Below are 21,680 nucleotides of genomic sequence, written 5' to 3' on the forward strand. Positions count from 1 at the left end.
GTGCTGTTGCTTACGGCCATACCACCCTGAACACGCCCGATCTCGTCTGATCACGGAAGCTAAGCAGGGTCGGGCCTGGTCAGTACTTGGGTGGGAGACCGCCTGGGAATACCAGGTGCTGTAAGCTTTTTCACTTCTCTTTCCAAACAGCACGGGGCGCCGCTGCTTCTCCGGTGGAGACTTTGAAAACCAGAGCAGCTTGTCTCTGGATGTTGAATTTCATCATTCCTCGCTCCTACAAAATTTTTCTGAGTGAAATTGATCAGTTTCTAATTAGTTTATGATATAATGATATACACTTGTAACTCGTGATCTGCTCTTTAAAAAATCTTAGTAAAGCATTGACATTGTGTGTACACCATTCTATTGATTTTCATCAGTGCCTGCCAGTGTCCAACGAAGAAGCTGCAGCAGCGCCCTGTGCAGTTTGTAAAAGAGAAGTGAAAAAGCTTACAGCACCTGGTATTCCCAGGCGGTCTCCCATCCAAGTACTGACCAGGCCCGACCCTGCTTAGCTTCCGAGATCAGACGAGATCGGGCGTGTTCAGTGTGGTATGGCCGTAAGCAACATTTGCAGCAACATTTGCAGAAAACATTTGCAGCAACAAAAAGGCCATTTAAAGATGCTGTAACACAACGTTTTGGTATTCTGCCCATACAGGTAGCAGCTGCAGATTGTCAGGAACACAAACAGATATTCTCACTATAATGACAAAAATGGCCTTTGTAAGAAACTCTGTCAGTGTTACATTGTAACAGGCTAAAACTATTATTGGATTATTATCACTGCAGTATTGCTGTGTAAGCAGCATTTTCAAGTATCATGCTGCGCCATATTTTCTGAAACAATCACGTTTTAAATGTCAAATCTAAATGTACAAAGTCGCAATAACAATCACAAACGTAGTGGAGTAAAAACTCCAATCTATCCCTGTAAAATAAAGTATAAAGTAGCATAAAATAGAAAAAAGGACCTCAAACCTGCATTCAAGCAGCGTAGTTACAATCTCACCTCTGTCGTAGATAGTGTTTATCATTCATGTGGGGAAACTGTGTCACTGTAATCAGAGCTCCTTGCCCAGAAGTTCTGTAAATATGCTAATGTCCCTATGAGCAGAAATGCACACAGGCGTTCACGGCGGCAGTGATAGACATCTATAAAGGGCCGTTTTGTCACCAGTGCTGTTGCTTACGGCCATACCACCCTGAACACGCCCGATCTCGTCTGATCTCGGAAGCTAAGCAGGGTCGGGCCTGGTCAGTACTTGGATGGGAGACCGCCTAGGAATACCAGGTGCTGTAAGCTTTTTCACTTCTCTTTCCAAACAGCACGGTGGAGACTTTGAAAACCAGAGCAGCTTGTCTCTGGATGTTGAATTTCATCATTCCTCGCTCCTACAAAATTTTTCTGAGTGAAATTGATCAGCTTCTAATTAGTTTATGATATAATGATATACACTTGTAACTCGTGATCTGCTCTTTAAAAAATCTTTGTAAAGCATTGACATTGTGTGTACACCATTCTATTGATTTTCATCAGTGCCTGCCAGTGTCCATCGAAGAAGCAGCAGCGCCCTCTGCTGTTTGTAAAAGAGAAGTGAAAAAGCTTACAGCACCTGGTATTCCCAGGCGGTCTCCCATCCAAGTACTGACCAGGCCCGACCCTGCTTAGCTTCCGAGATCAGACGAGATCGGGCGTGTTCAGGGTGGTATGGCCGTAAGCAACATTTGCAGCAACAAAAAGGCCATTTAAAGATGCTGTAACACAACGTTTTGGTATTCTGCCCATACAGGTAGCAGCTGCAGATTGTCAGGAACACAAACAGATATTCTCACTATAATGACAAAAATGGCCTTTGTAAGAAACTCTGTCAGTGTTACATTGTTACAGGCTAAAACTATTATTGGATTATTATCACTGCAGTATTGCTGTGTAAGCAGCATTTTCAAGTATCATGCTGCGCCATATTTTCTGAAACAATCACGTTTTAAATGTCAAATCTAAATGTACAAAGTCGCAATAACAATCACAAACGTAGTGGAGTAAAAACTCCAATCTATCCCTGTAAAATAAAGTATAAAGTAGCATAAAATAGAAAAAAGCACCTCAAACCTGCATTCAAGCAGCGTAGTTACAATCTCACCTCTGTCGTAGATAGTGTTTATCATTCATGTGGGGAAACTGTGTCACTGTAATCAGAGCTCCTTGCCCAGAAGTTCTGTAAATATGCTAATGTCCCTATGAGCAGAAATGCACACAGGCGTTCACGGCGGCAGTGATAGACATCTATAAAGGGCCGTTTTGTCACCAGTGCTGTTGCTTACGGCCATACCACCCTGAACACGTCCGATCTCGTCTGATCTCGGAAGCTAAGCAGGGTCGGGCCTGGTCAGTACTTGGATGGGAGACCGCCTGGGAATACCAGGTGCTGTAAGCTTTTTCACTTCTCTTTCCAAACAGCACGGGGCGCCGCTGCTTCTCCGGTGGAGACTTTGAAAACCAGAGCAGCTTGTCTCTGGATGTTGAATTTCATCATTCCTCGCTCCTACAAATTTTTCTGAGTGAAATTGATCAGCTTCTAATTAGTTTATGATATAATGATATACACTTGTAACTCGTGATCTGCTCTTTAAAAAATCTTTGAAAAGCATTGACATTGTGTGTACACCATTCTATTGATTTTCATCAGTGCCTGCCAGTGTCCATCGAAGAAGCAGCAGCGCCCTGTGCAGTTTGTAAAAGAGAAGTGAAAAAGCTTACAGCACCTGGTATTCCCAGGCGGTCTCCAATCCAAGTACTGACCAGGCCCGACCCTGCTTAGCTTCCGAGATCAGACGAGATCGGGCGTGTTCAGGGTGGTATGGCCGTAAGCAACATTTGCAGCAACAAAAAGGCCATTTAAAGATGCTGTAACACAACGTTTTGGTATTCTGCCCATACAGGTAGCAGCTGCAGATTGTCAGGAACACAAACAGATATTCTCACTATAACGACAAAAATGGCCTTTGTAAGAAACTCTGTCAGTGTTACATTGTTACAGGCTAAAACTATTATTGGATTATTATCACTGCAGTATTGCTGTGTAAGCAGCATTTTCAAGTATCATGCTGCGCCATATTTTCTGAAACAATCACGTTTTAAATGTCAAATCTAAATGTACAAAGTCGCAATAACAATCACAAACGTAGTGGAGTAAAAACTCCAATCTATCCCTGTAAAATAAAGTATAAAGTAGCATAAAATAGAAAAAAGCACCTCAAACCTGCATTCAAGCAGCGTAGTTACAATCTCACCTCTGTCGTAGATAGTGTTTATCATTCATGTGGGGAAACTGTGTCACTGTAATCAGAGCTCCTTGCCCAGAAGTTCTGTAAATATGCTAATGTCCCTATGAGCAGAAATGCACACAGGCGTTCACGGCGGCAGTGATAGACATCTATAAAGGGCCGTTTTGTCACCAGTGCTGTTGCTTACGGCCATACCACCCTGAACACGGCCGATCTCGTCTGATCTCGGAAGCTAAGCAGGGTCGGGCCTGGTCAGTACTTGGATGGGAGACCGCCTGGGAATACCAGGTGCTGTAAGCTTTTTCACTTCTCTTTCCAAACAGCACGGGGCGCCGCTGCTTCTCCGGTGGAGACTTTGAAAACCAGAGCAGCTTGTCTCTGGATGTTGAATTTCATCATTCCTCGCTCCTACAAATTTTTCTGAGTGAAATTGATCAGCTTCTAATTAGTTTATGATATAATGATATACACTTGTAACTCGTGATCTGCTCTTTAAAAAATCTTTGTAAAGCATTGACATTGTGTGTACACCATTCTATTGATTTTCATCAGTGCCTGCCAGTGTCCATCGAAGAAGCAGTGTCCATCGAAGAAGCAGCAGCGCCCTGTGCAGTTTGTAAAAGAGAAGTGAAAAAGCTTACAGCACCTGGTATTCCCAGGCGGTCTCCCATCCAAGTACTGACCAGGCCCGACCCTGCTTAGCTTCCGAGATCAGACGAGATCGGGCGTGTTCAGGGTGGTATGGCCGTAAGCAACCTTTGCAGCAACAAAAAGGCCATTTAAAGATGCTGTAACACAACGTTTTGGTATTCTGCCCATACAGGTAGCAGCTGCAGATTGTCAGGAACACAAACAGATATTCTCACTATAATGACAAAAATGGCCTTTGTAAGAAACTCTGTCAGTGTTACATTGTTACAGGCTAAAACTATTATTGGATTATTATCACTGCAGTATTGCTGTGTAAGCAGCATTTTCAAGTATCATGCTGCGCCATATTTTCTGAAACAATCACGTTTTAAATGTCAAATCTAAATGTACAAAGTCGCAATAACAATCACAAACGTAGTGGAGTAAAAACTCCAATCTATCCCTGTAAAATAAAGTATAAAGTAGCATAAAATAGAAAAAAGCACCTCTAACCTGCATTCAAGCAGCGTAGTTACAATCTCACCTCTGTCGTAGATAGTGTTTATCATTCATGTGGGGAAACTGTGTCACTGTAATCAGAGCTCCTTGCCCAGAAGTTCTGTAAATATGCTAATGTCCCTATGAGCAGAAATGCACACAGGCGTTCACGGCGGCAGTGATAGACATCTATAAAGGGCCGTTTTGTCACCAGTGCTGTTGCTTACGGCCATACCACCCTGAACACGCCCGATCTCGTCTGATCTCGGAAGCTAAGCAGGGTCGGGCCTGGTCAGTACTTGGATGGGAGACCGCCTGGGAATACCAGGTGCTGTAAGCTTTTTCACTTCTCTTTCCAAACAGCACGGGGCGCCGCTGCTTCTCCGGTGGAGACTTTGAAAACCAGAGCAGCTTGTCTCTGGATGTTGAATTTCATCATTCCTCGCTCCTACAAAATTTTTCTGAGTGAAATTGATCAGCTTCTAATTAGTTTATGATATAATGATATACACTTGTAACTCGTGATCTGCTCTTTAAAAAATCTTTGTAAAGCATTGACATTGTGTGTACACCATTCTATTGATTTTCATCAGTGCCTGCCAGTGTCCATCGAAGAAGCAGTGTCCATCGAAGAAGCAGCAGCGCCCTGTGCAGTTTGTAAAAGAGAAGTGAAAAAGCTTACAGCACCTGGTATTCCCAGGCGGTCTCCCATCCAAGTACTGACCAGGCCCGACCCTGCTTAGCTTCCGAGATCAGACGAGATCGGGCGTGTTCAGGGTGGTATGGCCGTAAGCAACATTTGCAGCAACAAAAAGGCCATTTAAAGATGCTGTAACACAACGTTTTGGTGTTCTGCCCATACAGGTAGCAGCTGCAGATTGTCAGGAACACAAACAGATATTCTCACTATAATGACAAAAAATGGCCTTTGTAAGAAACTCTGTCAGTGTTACATTGTTACAGGCTAAAACTATTATTGGATTATTATCACTGCAGTATTGCTGTGTAAGCAGCATTTTCAAGTATCATGCTGCGCCATATTTTCTGAAACAATCACGTTTTAAATGTCAAATCTAAATGTACAAAGTCGCAATAACAATCACAAACGTAGTGGAGTAAAAACTCCAATCTATCCCTGTAAAATAAAGTATAAAGTAGCATAAAATAGAAAAAAGCACCTCAAACCTGCATTCAAGCAGCGTAGTTACAATCTCACCTCTGTCGTAGATAGTGTTTATTATTCATGTGGGGAAACTGTGTCACTGTAATCAGAGCTCCTTGCCCAGAAGTTCTGTAAATATGCTAATGTCCCTATGAGCAGAAATGCACACAGGCGTTCACGGCGGCAGTGATAGACATCTATAAAGGGCCGTTTTGTCACCAGTGCTGTTGCTTACGGCCATACCACCCTGAACACGCCCGATCTCGTCTGATCTCGGAAGCTAAGCAGGGTCGGGCCTGGTCAGTACTTGGATGGGAGACCGCCTGGGAATACCAGGTGCTGTAAGCTTTTTCAATTCTCTTTCCAAACAGCACGGGGCGCCGCTGCTTCTCCGGTGGAGACTTTGAAAACCAGAGCAGCTTGTCTCTGGATGTTGAATTTCATCATTCCTCGCTCCTACAAATTTTTCTGAGTGAAATTGATCAGCTTCTAATTAGTTTATGATATAATGATATACACGTGTAACTCGTGATCTGCTCTTTAAAAAATCTTTGTAAAGCATTGACATTGTGTGTGCACCATTCTATTGATTTTCATCAGTGCCTGCCAGTATCCAACGAAGAAGCTGCAGCAGCGCCCTGTGCAGTTTGTAAAAGAGAAGTGAAAAAGCTTACAGCACCTGGTATTCCCAGGCGGTCTCCCATCCAAGTACTGACCAGGCCCGACCCTGCTTAGCTTCCGAGATCAGACGAGATCGGGCGTGTTCAGGGTGGTATGGCCGTAAGCAACATTTGCAGCAACATTTGCAGTAACAAAAAGGCCATTTAAAGATGCTGTAACACAACGTTTTGGTATTCTGCCCATACAGGTAGCAGCTGCAGATTGTCAGGAACACAAACAGATATTCTCACTATAATGACAAAAATGGCCTTTGTAAGAAACTCTGTCAGTGTTACATTGTTACAGGCTAAAACTATTATTGGATTATTATCACTGCAGTATTGCTGTGTGAGCAGCATTTTCAAGTATCATGCTGCGCCATATTTTCTGAAACAATCACGTTTTAAATGTCAAATCTAAATGTACAAAGTCGCAATAACAATCACAAACGTAGTGGAGTAAAAACTCCAATCTATCCCTGTAAAATAAAGTATAAAGTAGCATAAAATAGAAAAAAAGCACCTCAAACCTGCATTCAAGCAGCGTAGTTACAATCTCACCTCTGTCGTAGATAGTGTTTATTATTCATGTGGGGAAACTGTGTCACTGTAATCAGAGCTCCTTGCCCAGAAGTTCTGTAAATATGCTAATGTCCCTATGAGCAGAAATGCACACAGGCGTTCACGGCGGCAGTGATAGACATCTATAAAGGGCCGTTTTGTCACCAGTGCTGTTGCTTACGGCCATACCACCCTGAACACGCCCGATCTCGTCTGATCTCGGAAGCTAAGCAGGGTCGGGCCTGGTCAGTACTTGGATGGGAGACCGCCTGGGAATACCAGGTGCTGTAAGCTTTTTCAATTCTCTTTCCAAACAGCACGGGGCGCCGCTGCTTCTCCGGTGGAGACTTTGAAAACCAGAGCAGCTTGTCTCTGGATGTTGAATTTCATCATTCCTCGCTCCTACAAATTTTTCTGAGTGAAATTGATCAGCTTCTAATTAGTTTATGATATAATGATATACACTTGGAACTCGTGATCTGCTCTTTAAAAAATCTTTGTAAAGCATTGACATTGTGTGTACACCATTCTATTGATTTTCATCAGTGCCTGCCAGTGTCCATCGAAGAAGCAGCAGCGCCCTCTGCTGTTTGTAAAAGAGAAGTGAAAAAGCTTACAGCACCTGGTATTCCCAGGCGGTCTCCCATCCAAGTACTGACCAGGCCCGACCCTGTTTAGCTTCCGAGATCAGACGAGATCGGGCGTGTTCAGGGTGGTATGGCCGTAAGCAACATTTGCAGCAACAAAAAGGCCATTTAAAGATGCTGTAACACAACGTTTTGGTATTCTGCCCATACAGGTAGCAGCTGCAGATTGTCAGGAACACAAACAGATATTCTCACTATAATGACAAAAATGGCCTTTGTAAGAAACTCTGTCAGTGTTACATTGTTACAGGCTAAAACTATTATTGGATTATTATCACTGCTGTATTGCTGTGTAAGCAGCATTTGCAAGTATCATACTGCGCCATATTTTCTGAAACAATCACGTTTTAAATGTCAAATCTAAATGTACAAAGTCGCAATAACAATCACAAACGTAGTGGAGTAAAAACTCCAATCTATCCCTGTAAAATAAAGTATAAAGTAGCATAAAATAGAAAAAAGCACCTCAAACCTGCATTCAAGCAGCGTAGTTACAATCTCACCTCTGTCGTAGATAGTGTTTATCATTCATGTGGGGAAACTGTGTCACTGAAATCAGAGCTCCTTGCCCAGAAGTTCTGTAAATATGCTAATGTCCCTATGAGCAGAAATGCACACAGACATCACGGCGGCAGTGATAGACATCTACAACACCAGTGCTGTTGCTTACGGCCATACCACCCTGAAGCAGAGGAGGGGAGCAGAGGCATTAAGGAATACAACAGGAGTTTGACAGTGATGGTGGTGGTGGAAAGCGAGGAGGAAGTCACAACGATGGAAATATTGAGATCCATAAAAGAAGACTGTGGAGTAGTGCTGGGATGCAGGGCACGAGGAACTGGCAAATTGGAGATCACTATGGAGTCGGCGGAGGGGAAGAGGAAAATCATGGACGGAATAAAATTCAGGAATTCCAGAATAATGGGACGGGAAATGAACAGTAACGAGATGGTTGTCTCGTTTCTGCATCTGCCCGTCTACATCACAGACGCGCAGATACAAGGCCGGCTGCAGGAGTGGGGAGTTGGAGCGGCGTCGGAGATCAGGAGGAGAAAGTGGCCAGGAACGGATGTGGTGGACGGAACACGCTTCCTCAAAGTTAGATTTACGGACGAGGTGAGGTCTCTACCTTATTCCACACGTTTCCCCACCATAGAGGGAGTGGAACACTTCAGAGTAATACATGATCGGCAGGAGAGAGTTTGCCGTTTGTGTATAAAACCGGGTCATATTTACCGCGAGTGCCCCGAGCTGAAGTGCTTCAGATGCGGAGGACAGGGGCATTACGCACGGGAGTGTGTGGACGAGGAAGAGGAGGGTGAGGCGGAGGAGACGGGAGTAGAGACGGCGAGGGACGAAGGAGGAGATGAGGGGAGAGAGAAAGTGGCGGAGGAGATGGAGGAGAAGGTGGAGGAGGTGGAGGTGGAGGAGGCTGAGGCGGACGCAGACGAGGAGAGCCAGCCAGCGAGCTTCACCGGGCGCACTGCGAAGGAGAGAAAAGGGCCGAAGCAGAAGGACAGCAGAAAGCCCGGTCTTGGCCGGGTGTTTGGAGCAGCGCATGGAGCAAAGGGATCGGTGAAAGGAGGAGGACAGAGGCTGGGAGACGAGGAGAGAGGACGAGTAGACCGGGGTTTTGAGCAGGACAAAGTGGAAGAAATGATGCTGGAAGGACAGGGGGGTGAGAAGAGGAAAACCGAGACTCTGAGGAATGGAGAACAATGTGAAGAAGGAAAGAAGAAAGTGTAAGTAAGGCTGGCAGATTGCTATTTTGTGTTTGTTTTCTTTCTTTTTTTTATCTCATGGTCACAGTCTTGTCATTTAATGTGAATGGTTTGAGGGATATGGCGAAATTAGATAACATATTAAAGTTGCATAAAACTGACATTATGTGTTTCCAGGAAACTAACTGGGATGATGGAATTGTAGGAAAGGTGAGAGAGAGGTGGAAGGGGAGTATATATTACAGTAATGGGGCAGTTAATGCAAGAGGAGTGGCAATATTAGTGAAAACGGATAGAGTGGAGAATATAAGGCAGGTGTATAAGGATAGTAGAGGGAGGTTATTAAGTATAGAATTTGATTATATAGATATGAGGTTTAGGTTGGTAAATGTATATATGCCGGTGATAGAAGGGGAAAAAAGGGGGGTTCTGGTTGAATTAAAGCCGCTGTGTGTGCTGAACTGCATAGTGGCAGGGGACTTCAACATTAAACTGACTAGGTTAGATGTAGGGAAAGATGTAGTATTTAGGTGGGAAAAGTCTAGGAAAATATTAGTTGAAATGATGGAGGAAGGGAAATTAGTAGATGTGTGGAGATATTATAATTTGGACAGGAGGGAGTACTCAAGGAGGCAGGTAAAGGAGGGGGAACTGAAGCAGTCTAGGATTGACTTATTGTTGGTTAAAGAGGATACAAAGTATAAGTTTGTGGCGGTACTGAGTTCCCCAGACTTTAGTTGTCAGTCAGAAGACTGAAAAACAGTTCCCATCCACATAATAATATAAAATAAAATGCCTTCTTAATAATAATAATGAACAAATGCCTCTTCGCTAATGAACAAATGCCTCTATATCAACAAACAATTAAGGAAACTGAAATATTGGTTTGTGGTTTTCCCTTTACCCTCCTTTAAAGTTTTCCCAAATAAAATACACTAAAAGAAATGGGTATAAAGGGTTTCATTGAAAATCAACAAATGAATAGGATACAAAAATACAGCCTGCAGGCGTTAGGCTATTGTAAGGCAAGCCAGATCGCTGCACAAATAGTACCTAAACTTCCCAGTGCAGGTAACCCAATTGGTTGGCACTTAACTTGTTTCCCCAACTAGGAGTCAACACTCTCAACAAACAAAACACAAAGATCACAGAATCCCAAAAGGGCCCAAAACAGACCAGAGTTTCTGGTAAAGCTGATAATACATGTTGCATTGAGTGAAGGAGAGATCAGAATGACACTGGGTGTGCAATTTCCCTCCTCTTTTAAGCCCTACAGAAAGGGCGTCGTTACACCCTGATTGGCCAAGAGGGGAATGCACCAAGCTGCTCTCAACTATCATTTAAGAGCCAGTCCCCACACCCTGCGCAACAGGTGAACTGAATAACCCTCTAATCACTCAGCAACTCAACCAAAAAAAACACCAGGGAAAAGGGAAACAACAGCAAGCACCAGAGAATTGGCAGCTGCCACACTCCCTCCCCCATATAATAAACACCGCCTCCAACGTGTTTTACACACATCCTTTAGACAGTTATTTACCTTTAATACAATGTCACACAAAACCCATAAATTCATCCTCATCACTAGTGTCACTGTCCAGAAAAATGCGCATGACCGCCTCTCTCTCCTGAGCCTCCACTTCAACAGAGGTTGGGCGACACTCCTTCAAATCACACACATTAACCACCCTTAGATCCTTTCCGGTGTCCTCACGCACAATCCTGTAATTCACAGGGCCTACCTGCTCAACAATGCGGTACGGACCAATCCATCGTGGGGCCAGTTTAGCTGTGTAATTTTTGGAAGCCTTGGAGACGGGATGGGCTTTCATCCAGACCCTATCTTTCATTTCATATGTGACATGTCGCCTGTTTTTGTTGTAGGTATGAGCCTGTTTCCTTTTTGCTTGTGCCAGATTGGACTCTACCAGAGCTTGGACATTTTTCAGCGCACGTGGGACCTGAGAAGAGGGCTCAAAAGCTCTGGCAAAAGGTCCCTTCAAAGATCCTCTAAGCAGCAACTCAGCTGGGGAAAAGCCGGTGGCTTCATTGACTGCGGAGTTCAGGGCAAAACGCAACTCCGGTATGAAACGATCCCAACTCTTATGCTTCTCTCCAACATACGAAGCTATCATGCTTTTTAGTGAGCGGTTAATACGCTCAGTCATGTTAGTCTGTGGATGATAGGCAGTTGTGAGTTTATGGACAACCCCCCAGCTATCACACAACTCTTTGAAAACCTCTGATGTGAACTGAGGTCCCCGATCTGATAAGACATGTTTTGGGACACCCCAACGTGTAAAGATGTCCTTCCGCAGATATTTGCTGATTGTGGAAGCAGTAGCATTACGTAAAGGAAACAACTCAACCCAACGACTATAATAATCTACCACAACAAGTAATTGGGTGTTTCCCAGGGAACTACGAGGCAGAGGGCCCATGAGGTCCAAACCAAGCATTTCCCATGGCTCCGTTACCTTTGTCTGCTGGAGCAAGCCAGCAGGCTTCCTGGACTCAGGTTTATATTTCTGACAAATAGTACAAGATCTTACATATTCTGCGACATCTGTCCATATTTTCGGCCAGTATGCAACTTCACGAATCCTTTGCTGGGTCTTATGTCGTCCAAAATGACCACTCAAAGGATTATCGTGGTATGCATGCAAGACAACTGGACGAAGTGACTGTGGAACATATACCTGGTATAGGTCACCACGGTCAAGATGTTTGGTTTTCCTGTAAACCGTATCCTCCAAAATGACAAAACCGGAGTCTGCTTCACCGCCAGGTTTGTCATCAGTGAGCAGTGCCCGATATATTTTCTGGATGTCTGGATCACTCCTCTGGGCTTTCCAGACATCCTCATCAGTCAGAGGAAAAGGTACAAACTTCTCATCCCGTGTCAGGGAACGAGTGTACAATGCAAGGGAGGCCGGACCAGGAGCCCGCGACAGAGCATCCGGTGCGTTGTTCAACTTACCCTTACGATATTCAATCGTAAAAGAAAATTCCTGCAGACGCAGTGCCCAGCGTATAAGCCTGGAGCTAGCTTTATTGGTGTTAAAGACCCACAACAACGAAGAGTGGCCAGTGACAACAACGAAAGGTTTCCCTTCCAGATAGTGTCTCCATTTCTCCAGACTCCACACCACAGCCAGACATTCCCGTTCTGTCGTGGAGTCATTTTGCTCTGACCTTGTTAGAGAGCGGCTGCCATAAGCGATAACCTCTTCTCTAGAGGAAGTGTTCGATCTCTGAGCCAAAACTGCCCCTAGACCCGTAGAACTTGCATCGGTGTAGACGACAAATGTGTTACACATATCAGGGTGACCAAGGACAGGAGGAGAGGTCAGATGGTCTTTAAGACATTGAAATGCCTTCTGACACTCCTCTGACCACTTAACCATGACTCCTTTCTTTTTCAGCGCATTCAGGGGCTCCGCAATCATTGAAAAGTTAGGGACATAACGGTGGTACCATCCAGCCAGACCCAAAAACCTTTGAACTTCCTTGAGGTTTCTAGGCACAGGGTAATCACAAAGTGCTTCTGTCTTTGCTGGATCTGCTCGCACTCCCTCCTTGCTCACCACATGACCCAGGAATTTAAGCTCGGAACAACAGAAGTGGCATTTCTTAATATTGAGTGTAAGGCCAGCCTGCTGGAGGCAATCAAACACTCGCTGGACGTCATGAAAGTGATTCTGGACGTCTTTGGAATAGATTATGATGTCATCCAAGTACACCATACAGCACTCTCCTAGGCAGCTCCTCAGCACTTGAGTCATCAGCCTTTGGAAGGTAGCTGGAGCTCCCTTCAAGCCGAAAGGCATAACCCGAAAATGGAATAATCCAAAACATGTGACGAATGCCGTGAGGTGCTGGCTTTCCGGGTCCATTTCTACCTGCCAATAACCACTGTTGAGATCTAAGGTGGTGAACACAGCTGAACCTGCCAGAGATTCAAGTATCTCAGAAATCGTTGGTAGAGGATAGGCATCTCCCTCGCTACGTTCATTAACACGGCGGAGATCAACACAAAATCGGGGTGTTCCACCATCTTTTCTAGGCACCACTACAATCGGGGATGCCCAGGGTGAATGGGAAGGTACAATGATACCCTGTTGAAGCATCTCTTCGATCTGCTCCTTAACCATCTTCCGCTTTTGCAGGGGTAATCGATAGGGGCGCTGGGTAACCACAACATCACTGTTTAATTTGATTTTATGTTTCAGCACAGAGGTACGGCCTAAAGTGGTGGTGCAGACCCGCGGGTTGTTTAGCAAGAGTTGGTACAATTTCTCAGCCTCCCTCCCTGTTAAACCACTGTCTGCAACGGCAGTATGGAGCAGACTGGGTAAGTCATCACCTTTAGGAATACAAGCTAGGTTACACCAGTCATCACTAACGGCAGGCAAGAGCGGTAATGTAGGTGGTAAGGTAGTATACAAAGCAACACTGCTCACACTCAGAACACCCCAACAATCGCTAGGGCACAGGACAGGCTGGAAAGGGAAAACCCTGGTGGTGTCATCACCAGCAAAAGAGTATACCTTGTCCCGGACGTTGACCTGGAGCCCACTCATGCTCATAAAATCTAAACCAAGAACTAATGGATACACCAACACATCTGCATCCAATACTGCGGTAGGTACGAACCAACTGTTACCATGCATGCTGAACTCCAGCACTTTACATCCGATAGGATTTGCTTGCTGGCCATTCGCAAGATACATCGGTCCACCCTGCCATGATACAAGGGACTCATTGGGGCCTTTGATCTTATTCCACAGACTCACATGCAATAAAGTGTAAGTAGCACCTGCGTCCACAAGCGCTTTCCCATGACGCTGACGTACCGTGATGGGCACAACCAACTGTTTTAGACTAGTGGCCGGGTGAGATGGAGATCCCACCACACTAGTAGACTTTTGCTTCTGGCGGTTCTTGGCTGCAGGCTGACTAGCAACAGTAGCCATGGAACCTTTTTTACTGGACTCTGAAGTCTGTTTTGACTCTGACTTTTGCTGTCTACTGTATTTTGAGCTACCTGGGAAGACATGAAACTGAGGGCAGAACCCTGGCCAACACAAAACCATTTCAGGTCTCTTTATAACCTTCTTTTCAGTTGTACCATTAGCTTTGTGAGATTCGTTCAGAATTCGCCTGTACCTTTTCTGGTTTTCATAATCTACTTCTATTTGACTCCCAATGCGGATCATCTCATCTATGGAGGTAACCCGACCACGGAGCTGACATGCCAGAAAGGGATTCATAGCCTTCAATATTCTTTTTAAAATCTCATCATCTGTGGCCGAAGAGTGCCAACGTTTGATAAGTGCTTGAAAGGAGAAAACAAAGTCTCGTAGTGACTCATTTCTTCCTTGCACCCTGGTTCGAATCTGTTCTTCCAGAACATCAACATAGTCCTCGGGAAGAAAAGATGATAGGAAAGCTCTCTGAAATTCCTCCCATGAATGGATTTTCTCCCTAACAGTCTCCCACCAATCACGTGCAGAACCATGCAATACACTTCTCATGGTCGCTAGGATCTCACCATGAGTAAGTGGTTTCAGAGACAGGAAGTCACTGCATCTTTGCAAATACACCAAAGGATCTTTCTCATCCTGAGGCCCGCCATAGCAAGGGAAAAACATCTTAATTGGAAGTTTGCCATCAGTCACTCTACAACCATCATCCTGGAAAATTTCACCCTTAGGAGCAGCAGCTCCTGAGCAATCTGAAGGAACTCCCACAGGACAGGAGGTAGGCAACAAAACCACATTTTTAACAACTGGAGAAACAGGATATGTGTGTGCTTGACACGAAACTGCAACAGGTGTGACTGCTTCTTTAAGGACCAATTGCTCTCGCTTATGTATTGAATTGACCTGAGAATTGAGTGCACACTGTTGACGCACAAGAGACTCAAGGGTAGCCTGCACTGAACCCATCTGCTGTCGCAATGTATGCACCTCGGTCACCAGAAGTTGTACATCCTTGTTTTCAGTGACCGCGGATGTAATGGAAGTCATCAAGTTTTGACGGTCAGTAATCAGGGACTCTTGGAACTCAGACTGTGTTTGTTGTGCATTCCACTGAATGACATTTATGCACTTTGAACCAAAATCCCTTACTTCTGCGAGCAAATGGTTACTTGCTTTCTCCACCACATTTGTTATGAGAGTAGTACACATTTTTAGAGCTTTATCGATGGGTATGCCCTTTGAAATGTTTGACAGCCACTCACGCTGCCAATCCACTGTATTTTTAAACACAAGTTTCATCGACTCTACAGCATTAGCAAAAATGACTAAATCCGAATCTGAGTGTTCCTGGGTGGGAGGAGCTACAGGAACTGGGGATGAAGGCGGAAGTAATAAGCCCTCTAAAGCTAAAAGAGGATGAGTGTCCACAGACAATTGTGGTTCTACTGGAGCATCTACCCATCCCTTTTCATCATCATCATCATCCAGCACGTGCACCTCCTGCCCCACTACAGGCATATCCAAGCTAACATTTAGAGAAAGCTCGGATTCCAATTCCGCAAGCGACGGTTCAAATGCGGTCATTGTAATGTCTGGATCTTCCCAAGACATGATGGATAGTCACTAGTAATTATTTGGACTAATAGTCAAGCTACACTCCAAATACACATTTCAGAAATATACACTCAAATACACTTGCTAAATAGATATCAGAAGATGGGACACAAAACTAAATCTCTTTATTGAAAGATTATGCTTTGTGTTACGTGTCCCTTCGTGGTTGCCAATTATGTGGCGGTACTGAGTTCCCCAGACTTTAGTTGTCAGTCAGAAGACTGAAACAGTTCCCATCCACATAATAATATAAAATAAAATGCCTTCGTAATAATAATAATGAACAAATGCCTCTTCGCTAATGAACAAATGCCTCTATATCAACAAACAATTAAGGAAACTGAAATATTGGTTTGTGGTTTTCCCTTTACCCTCCTTTAAAGTTTTCCCAAATAAAATACACTAAAAGAAATGGGTATAAAGGGTTTCATTGAAAATCAACAAATGAATAGGATACAAAAATACAGCCTGCAGGCGTTAGGCTATTGTAAGGCAAGCCAGATCGCTGCACAAATAGTACCTAAACGTCCCAGTGCAGGTAACCCAATTGGTTGGCACTTAACTTGTTTCCCCAACTAGGAGTCAACACTCTCAACAAACAAAACACAAAGATCACAGAATCCCAAAAGGGCCCAAAACAGACCAGAGTTTCTGGTGAAGCTGATAATACATGTTGCATTGAGTGAAGGAGAGATCAGAATGACACTGGGTGTGCAATTTCCCTCCTCTTTTAAGCCCTACAGAAAGGGCGTCGTTACACCCTGATTGGCCAAGAGGGGAATGCACCAAGCTGCTCTCAACTATCATTTAAGAGCCAGTCCCCACACCCTGCGCAACAGGTGAACTGAATAACCCTCTAATCACTCAGCAACTCAACCAAAAAAAACACCAGGGAAAAGGGAAACAACAGCAAGCACCAGAGAATTGGCAGCTGCCACAAGTTCAACACTCTTAGTGACCATGCAGCATTACTGTTTAAGATAAGAGGTAGGGGTGGGGAGAGAGGTGGAGGACAGTGGATGTTAAATGCTAATATTATGGTGGATAAGCAATACAGCAAGCAGATTAGACAATTATTAGTGGAGAAACTTGACCGTATAAACAATATTTTAGAAGATAGCATAGATGTGGGGGAATGGTGGGAAGGGATAAAAGAAGAGGTGAAGAGGATAAGTATAACATTTGCTAGAAAGCGGAATAAGGAAGAGAGGGAGAAAGAGAGGGTTCTTAGGGAGAAGCTAAATAGGGAACTGAGTAGAGCAGATGATGAGCCGGGGTACAATATAGAAGAGTTTTTGAGGGTCAGAGCACAATTAGCAAAGTTTGAGAGGGATAAGTGTAGGGGAGCAATTTTGAGGAGTAAGGCAAGATACACACTGGAGGGAGAGAGATGCACTGCATTCTTTTTGGGGCAGGAGAAGAGAAAACAAAGCAGGTCATATATATCTGAGGTAGTGGATAGAGCAGGTAAGACAGTTAATGATTATGTGGAAGTGTTAGAGATAGTGTTAGCATATTTTACAGAGTTGTTTAGGAGGGGGGAGAGGGATGAGGGTAGTATGAATGAGGTGTTTGGTAATATTAATAAGCAGATAGGTAGAGATGATAGGGAAATGTGCGAGGGGGACATAACTGAGAGGGAAATACAGACGGCTATAGAGGGACTGCAAGGTGGGAAGAGTCCAGGGAGTGATGGGTTAGGGGGGGGGGGTTTACAAAGTATATAGGGACTTGTTAGGGCCAATATTATTAAAAGTATATAAATATGTAGAGAGGAGTAAGAGACTGCCAAAGACTATGGGATTGGGGGTGGTAACATTAATATATAAGAACAAAGGGAGCAAATTAGATTTAGAAAACTATAGACCGATTAGTGTGTTGAATAATGATTATAAAATATTGACTAGGGTTTTGGCGAACAGGATTAAGAAGGTGGTAGGGGGAATAATAGAGCCTTCACAAAGCTACAGTATACCAGGGAGGGATATAGCGGATAGTATAAGTACCATAAGAGAGGTGATCAGATACATGAAGTATGACGGGAAGGGAGGGATAGTGCTTAGTTTGGATTTGAGTAAGGCATTTGATAGGGTGGAACATGACTATTTATTTGAGGTATTAAAGAGATTTGGTTTTGGGGAAAAGATAGTTGGGTGGATTAGATGTATATATGGGGAGGCCAGGAGTTGTGTGAAAGTTAATGGGGTGTTAACAGACAGCTTTAGAATAGAGAGGTCGGTAAGGCAGGGGTGCCCGCTGAGTCCTCTGCTATATGCTCTTTCGGTAGAGCCAATGGCCAGTATGATCAGGAATGAGGCGGGGGTGAAGGGAATTGAGCTGGAGCAGGGGCAGACTATTAAGATTAATAGTTATGCAGATGACACAACCATCACAGTGAGGGACAGAGAGAGTATAGAGAGGGTTATGGAGTTAATAGGGGTGTATGGGAAGGCAGCAGGGGCTAAGGTAAACGTAGGTAAGTCAGAGGTTATGTATATAGGGGATGTAGAGAGGTCTGGGTTAGATTTTAGGATTAGGGAGGATTGCATGAAGATGTTAGGGGTGTATTTGGGTATAAGGGAGTCCGTCGGAAGGGATTTAACATGGACAGGGGTTTTGAATAAAATGAGGAGTGTGTGTGGGTTATGGAGGGAAAGAAGGTTGAAGTTGAAAGGTAAAGTAGTGGTCATAAATTCTCTCGTGATGTCTGTGTGTGTGTGTGTATGTGTTAAGAGTATTGGATATGCCAGAATGGGTTAAAAAAGATATTCAAAAAATCATTGTGGATTTCCTGTGGGAAGGGAAGGGGGTGAGGATCGGGTACAAAACCCTGATTGGGAAAATAAAACAAGGTGGGTTAAAGCTAGTGGATCTGGGAGCTAAACACAATGCTGTGAGGATAAAAACTGTCATTAAATACCTATATGGGGAAGCTGAATATGGCTGGATGGTAGTTTTTCGACAGCAGTTGCAAAAGTTTGGGGGTATGGGTAACAGCTTCTTCTTGATGAAAAGCAAAAGAACCATGACTGAGGGGATGTCAGAAGTGTTTAAAGAGGCATTGCAAGCTTGGGGAAACTTCATCAAAAACCTAAATTATGAATGTGAGAATCTGGAAGATATAATAAATCAACCTATATTTCTTAACAATAAAATAAGGTATGATAATAATGTATTGTATAACAAGTTGTTTTGGGATGCTGGTATTCGACAGGTTAAGGATGTAATGTATGAGGTAATACCAGGTTTTTTGAGGAATGAATGTATTTATGACAGTGTGTGTGAGGCGAAGGAAGAAGTAAGCAGGGCAGAAATTAATTGTTTTTATAACAAAATTAAAGTGAGTATACCAGAAAGATGGAGGATAATAATAAACACAAAAATTGTAAAAAAGCAAACAAATGAAATACCAGGATTATATGTAGTGAGAGAGAGCTGGAAGAAGAGACTGAAAGAGCTGACTGTTAAAAACATATATGCCATCTCGATAGAGGAGGAGTTTAAGGCCCCAGCGGCTGAGGGAGTATGGGGTGAGGTATTCCCCCAGTTAGAAAAGAAAAACATATGGGCTAGTCTAAATGTAACATATAATAGTTTAGAATGCGAAAATAATGACTTTATGATGCGACACAACAGAGTGTACACAAAAGTGGTTTTGCATAAAATAAATAATGAGATAAGTGGGGAATGTGATGTATGTAACTGTGGCCATGAGACTTTTTTGCATTACTTTTTGGATTGTAGGGAGTTGCAAGGTTTTTTTGTTTATTTGAAGCAATTGCTAGCCGAACGATGTAAACTTGACAAAAACATTTTGAAAGACTGGAGGACTGTTTTTTTGTTTGGTTTCCCATATAAGAAGAAAATTCGGGCTTTACTGAATTTTATTTTGAGCCACGCTCGGCGTGCAGTCGTTCTAAGAAGAAACTATGCATATTTTGAAAAGAAAAAGGTGAATATTAAAGCCATATTTGAAATGATTGTAAAAAGGGATGTCAATTTGATTTATAAGTATGGTGATGTAGAGGCAGAGAATTTTTTTGTTGGAGATAACACTTTGATTAGCATGGGTAAAACAGGGGTTCTATTTCGTTCTTCCTGACTGCCAGAGGCAGATGTTATCCATCTCGCGCACGCGCAGGTCGAGTATTTAATATCAACAAAGTCACATGTGACCTGGGATGACGTAGTTTATATAAGCCCATGTCATCATCAGAGATGTCCCTTGAATCTTCTCGCGGCAGGTAATCCGCGAATGCAGGTTGATTAAAGAGATAAGCCGTTGACTTTTCGCTGGAAGCCCTGCAACCGCATGGTTGGAGCTACGGTTTCGTCCTCCAAGGGCTGCGATTAGTTAATCACGGCTACACTCTAACACTTTAGACGCTGTAACACCGGTGTTTTCGCCGGTTCAATTCAGCGAGGCTAACGACAGGTGAGCTAGGATAACAAGGTGAGTATATCCTCGCGTCGTTAGAGTTTAAGTTACGTTTGTTGATAGGAGTCTGTTTTCGGTCTCCTTTATTGTTTATTGCCGCCGAGCTAAGTGTTTGTGCTACAGTATCGGCGAGCCTCCGTCGGACAACGAGCCCGTTGGGCTGTTGTCGGCTAATTCATTTCCTTTTACAGTGTGTATTGCTCAGCAGCGAGTGATTTCGCTCGTTAAAGCAGACATCTCCTTTGTTGATAGATAGAGCGACCGCTCCCCAGTAAGTGATTTCGCTTGTGGGTTAACTCAGTTTGTGGCTGCTGTTAAAGGGGAAGTTATTATCTCCCCTGTCTTTTGTATAATAACAGTCCTAGTTCAAAGCTAGTGTCTAGTTACTGAGACAGTTTGCTGTTGAGCAAATTGATGTAATTTTTTTTCTCTCTGTTACTAGAGAGTGCTTTCACTCCAGTGTAACCAATGATTTGCATAACTAAGTAAACACATTATATAAGTAAGATAAATACATTATTTAATTAAATATAAGAGTATAAAATTAATACTAAGAATTATTATAAATATCAGCAGCACCATGTTAGGTGAGCATGTTTGCCGTGCCTGCATGGCTCCACTGCTAGCTACTGATGGCCATGATGAATGCCCCACATGCCTCGGTGTTGTACACCTGAGGGAAGGGCTGTCCGACAGTCAGTGCATGAATTGTAGTTTTATGCCACGGGAGCTGAAGATAGCTCGATTAGCTGAGCTAGAAGAGCAGCTCGAGTGCCAGTTGCCCCGATCGGGTGTACCTTCAAATGCACGGAGTGGGCGGAGACGCGCCCCACCTGAGGGGGCCCCACCTACAAAAAAGGCACGGAAAGTGGACTGTTTGGCAACTAAGGTCGACACGCTAACATCAGAGTTTGCTGAGATTAAAGCGCTGCTCCTTAACCTTCAGCCAGGCAGGGTGAACGCAACCCAGAATGACAGCCCGCAGGCTATGACACCTACCCCACCGGGATGGGATGAGGATGCCCTGTCTACGAGGGCTTCCTGTAGCCAGTTCTGTGAGGACCGGCCTGGACAGGGAGAGCTAGTAGCCTCCTCCCACGCTTCTGACACCTGTTCCCAGCAGTCAGGAAGTGGGTCCAGGGCAGGCTCAGAGTCTGCTCCAGCGACAGTTAAGCCAGTGGTCCGTATGGCTCTGGCACGCTTAGGCTTGGATGAGGCCCCGACTGCGGGCACCTCATCCAGTGCATTTTTTAGGTGGGCCCCGCCCCTGGCGGGTTTCTCTGTTCCACCCTCCCAGCCATACATTGAGGAGCTCCACAAATGCTGGCCAGACCCGAAATCGCTTTCCCACCACACCACTGACGGCAGGGCCTTAGCTTCAATGCAGAACGCTGACACTTACGGACTGGGTAAGATGCCAGCAGTGGAGCCATCTATTGCCGCCCTTATTGTGTCTCCCAATGAGGTCTTGAGGCCT

The 21,680-nt window shown here is 44.2% G+C and overlaps 14 non-coding genes across 14 annotated transcripts; 7 read left to right on the forward strand and 7 right to left on the reverse strand.

Moving 5' to 3' along the window:
• Positions 1–8: 8 nt before the first annotated feature.
• Positions 9–127, forward strand: LOC141755531 (5S ribosomal RNA). Its single transcript, XR_012591229.1, has one exon. It is a non-coding gene; the product is annotated as a 5S ribosomal RNA (ribosomal RNA).
• A 320-nt stretch (positions 128–447) lies between these two features.
• LOC141755441 (5S ribosomal RNA) lies at positions 448–566 on the reverse strand. The gene has a single exon (XR_012591144.1). It is a non-coding gene; the product is annotated as a 5S ribosomal RNA (ribosomal RNA).
• Positions 567–1,187: 621 nt separating this feature from the next.
• LOC141755393 (5S ribosomal RNA) lies at positions 1,188–1,306 on the forward strand. Its single transcript, XR_012591097.1, has one exon. It is a non-coding gene; the product is annotated as a 5S ribosomal RNA (ribosomal RNA).
• A 298-nt stretch (positions 1,307–1,604) lies between these two features.
• On the reverse strand, positions 1,605–1,723 carry LOC141755340 (5S ribosomal RNA). Its single transcript, XR_012591046.1, has one exon. It is a non-coding gene; the product is annotated as a 5S ribosomal RNA (ribosomal RNA).
• A 596-nt stretch (positions 1,724–2,319) lies between these two features.
• Positions 2,320–2,438, forward strand: LOC141755433 (5S ribosomal RNA). The gene has a single exon (XR_012591136.1). It is a non-coding gene; the product is annotated as a 5S ribosomal RNA (ribosomal RNA).
• A 316-nt stretch (positions 2,439–2,754) lies between these two features.
• LOC141755525 (5S ribosomal RNA) lies at positions 2,755–2,873 on the reverse strand. Its single transcript, XR_012591224.1, has one exon. It is a non-coding gene; the product is annotated as a 5S ribosomal RNA (ribosomal RNA).
• Positions 2,874–3,469: 596 nt separating this feature from the next.
• On the forward strand, positions 3,470–3,588 carry LOC141755464 (5S ribosomal RNA). The gene has a single exon (XR_012591166.1). It is a non-coding gene; the product is annotated as a 5S ribosomal RNA (ribosomal RNA).
• Positions 3,589–3,922: 334 nt separating this feature from the next.
• On the reverse strand, positions 3,923–4,041 carry LOC141755341 (5S ribosomal RNA). The gene has a single exon (XR_012591047.1). It is a non-coding gene; the product is annotated as a 5S ribosomal RNA (ribosomal RNA).
• A 596-nt stretch (positions 4,042–4,637) lies between these two features.
• LOC141755342 (5S ribosomal RNA) lies at positions 4,638–4,756 on the forward strand. Its single transcript, XR_012591048.1, has one exon. It is a non-coding gene; the product is annotated as a 5S ribosomal RNA (ribosomal RNA).
• Positions 4,757–5,091: 335 nt separating this feature from the next.
• On the reverse strand, positions 5,092–5,210 carry LOC141755343 (5S ribosomal RNA). The gene has a single exon (XR_012591049.1). It is a non-coding gene; the product is annotated as a 5S ribosomal RNA (ribosomal RNA).
• A 597-nt stretch (positions 5,211–5,807) lies between these two features.
• LOC141755345 (5S ribosomal RNA) lies at positions 5,808–5,926 on the forward strand. Its single transcript, XR_012591051.1, has one exon. It is a non-coding gene; the product is annotated as a 5S ribosomal RNA (ribosomal RNA).
• Positions 5,927–6,245: 319 nt separating this feature from the next.
• Positions 6,246–6,364, reverse strand: LOC141755346 (5S ribosomal RNA). The gene has a single exon (XR_012591052.1). It is a non-coding gene; the product is annotated as a 5S ribosomal RNA (ribosomal RNA).
• Positions 6,365–6,973: 609 nt separating this feature from the next.
• On the forward strand, positions 6,974–7,092 carry LOC141755347 (5S ribosomal RNA). Its single transcript, XR_012591053.1, has one exon. It is a non-coding gene; the product is annotated as a 5S ribosomal RNA (ribosomal RNA).
• A 316-nt stretch (positions 7,093–7,408) lies between these two features.
• Positions 7,409–7,527, reverse strand: LOC141755361 (5S ribosomal RNA). The gene has a single exon (XR_012591066.1). It is a non-coding gene; the product is annotated as a 5S ribosomal RNA (ribosomal RNA).
• Between the last annotated feature and the right edge of the window lie 14,153 nt (positions 7,528–21,680).

The sequence above is a fragment of the Sebastes fasciatus genome, chromosome 17 (assembly GCF_043250625.1).
Source record: "Sebastes fasciatus isolate fSebFas1 chromosome 17, fSebFas1.pri, whole genome shotgun sequence".
Taxonomy (NCBI): domain Eukaryota; kingdom Metazoa; phylum Chordata; class Actinopteri; order Perciformes; family Sebastidae; genus Sebastes; species Sebastes fasciatus.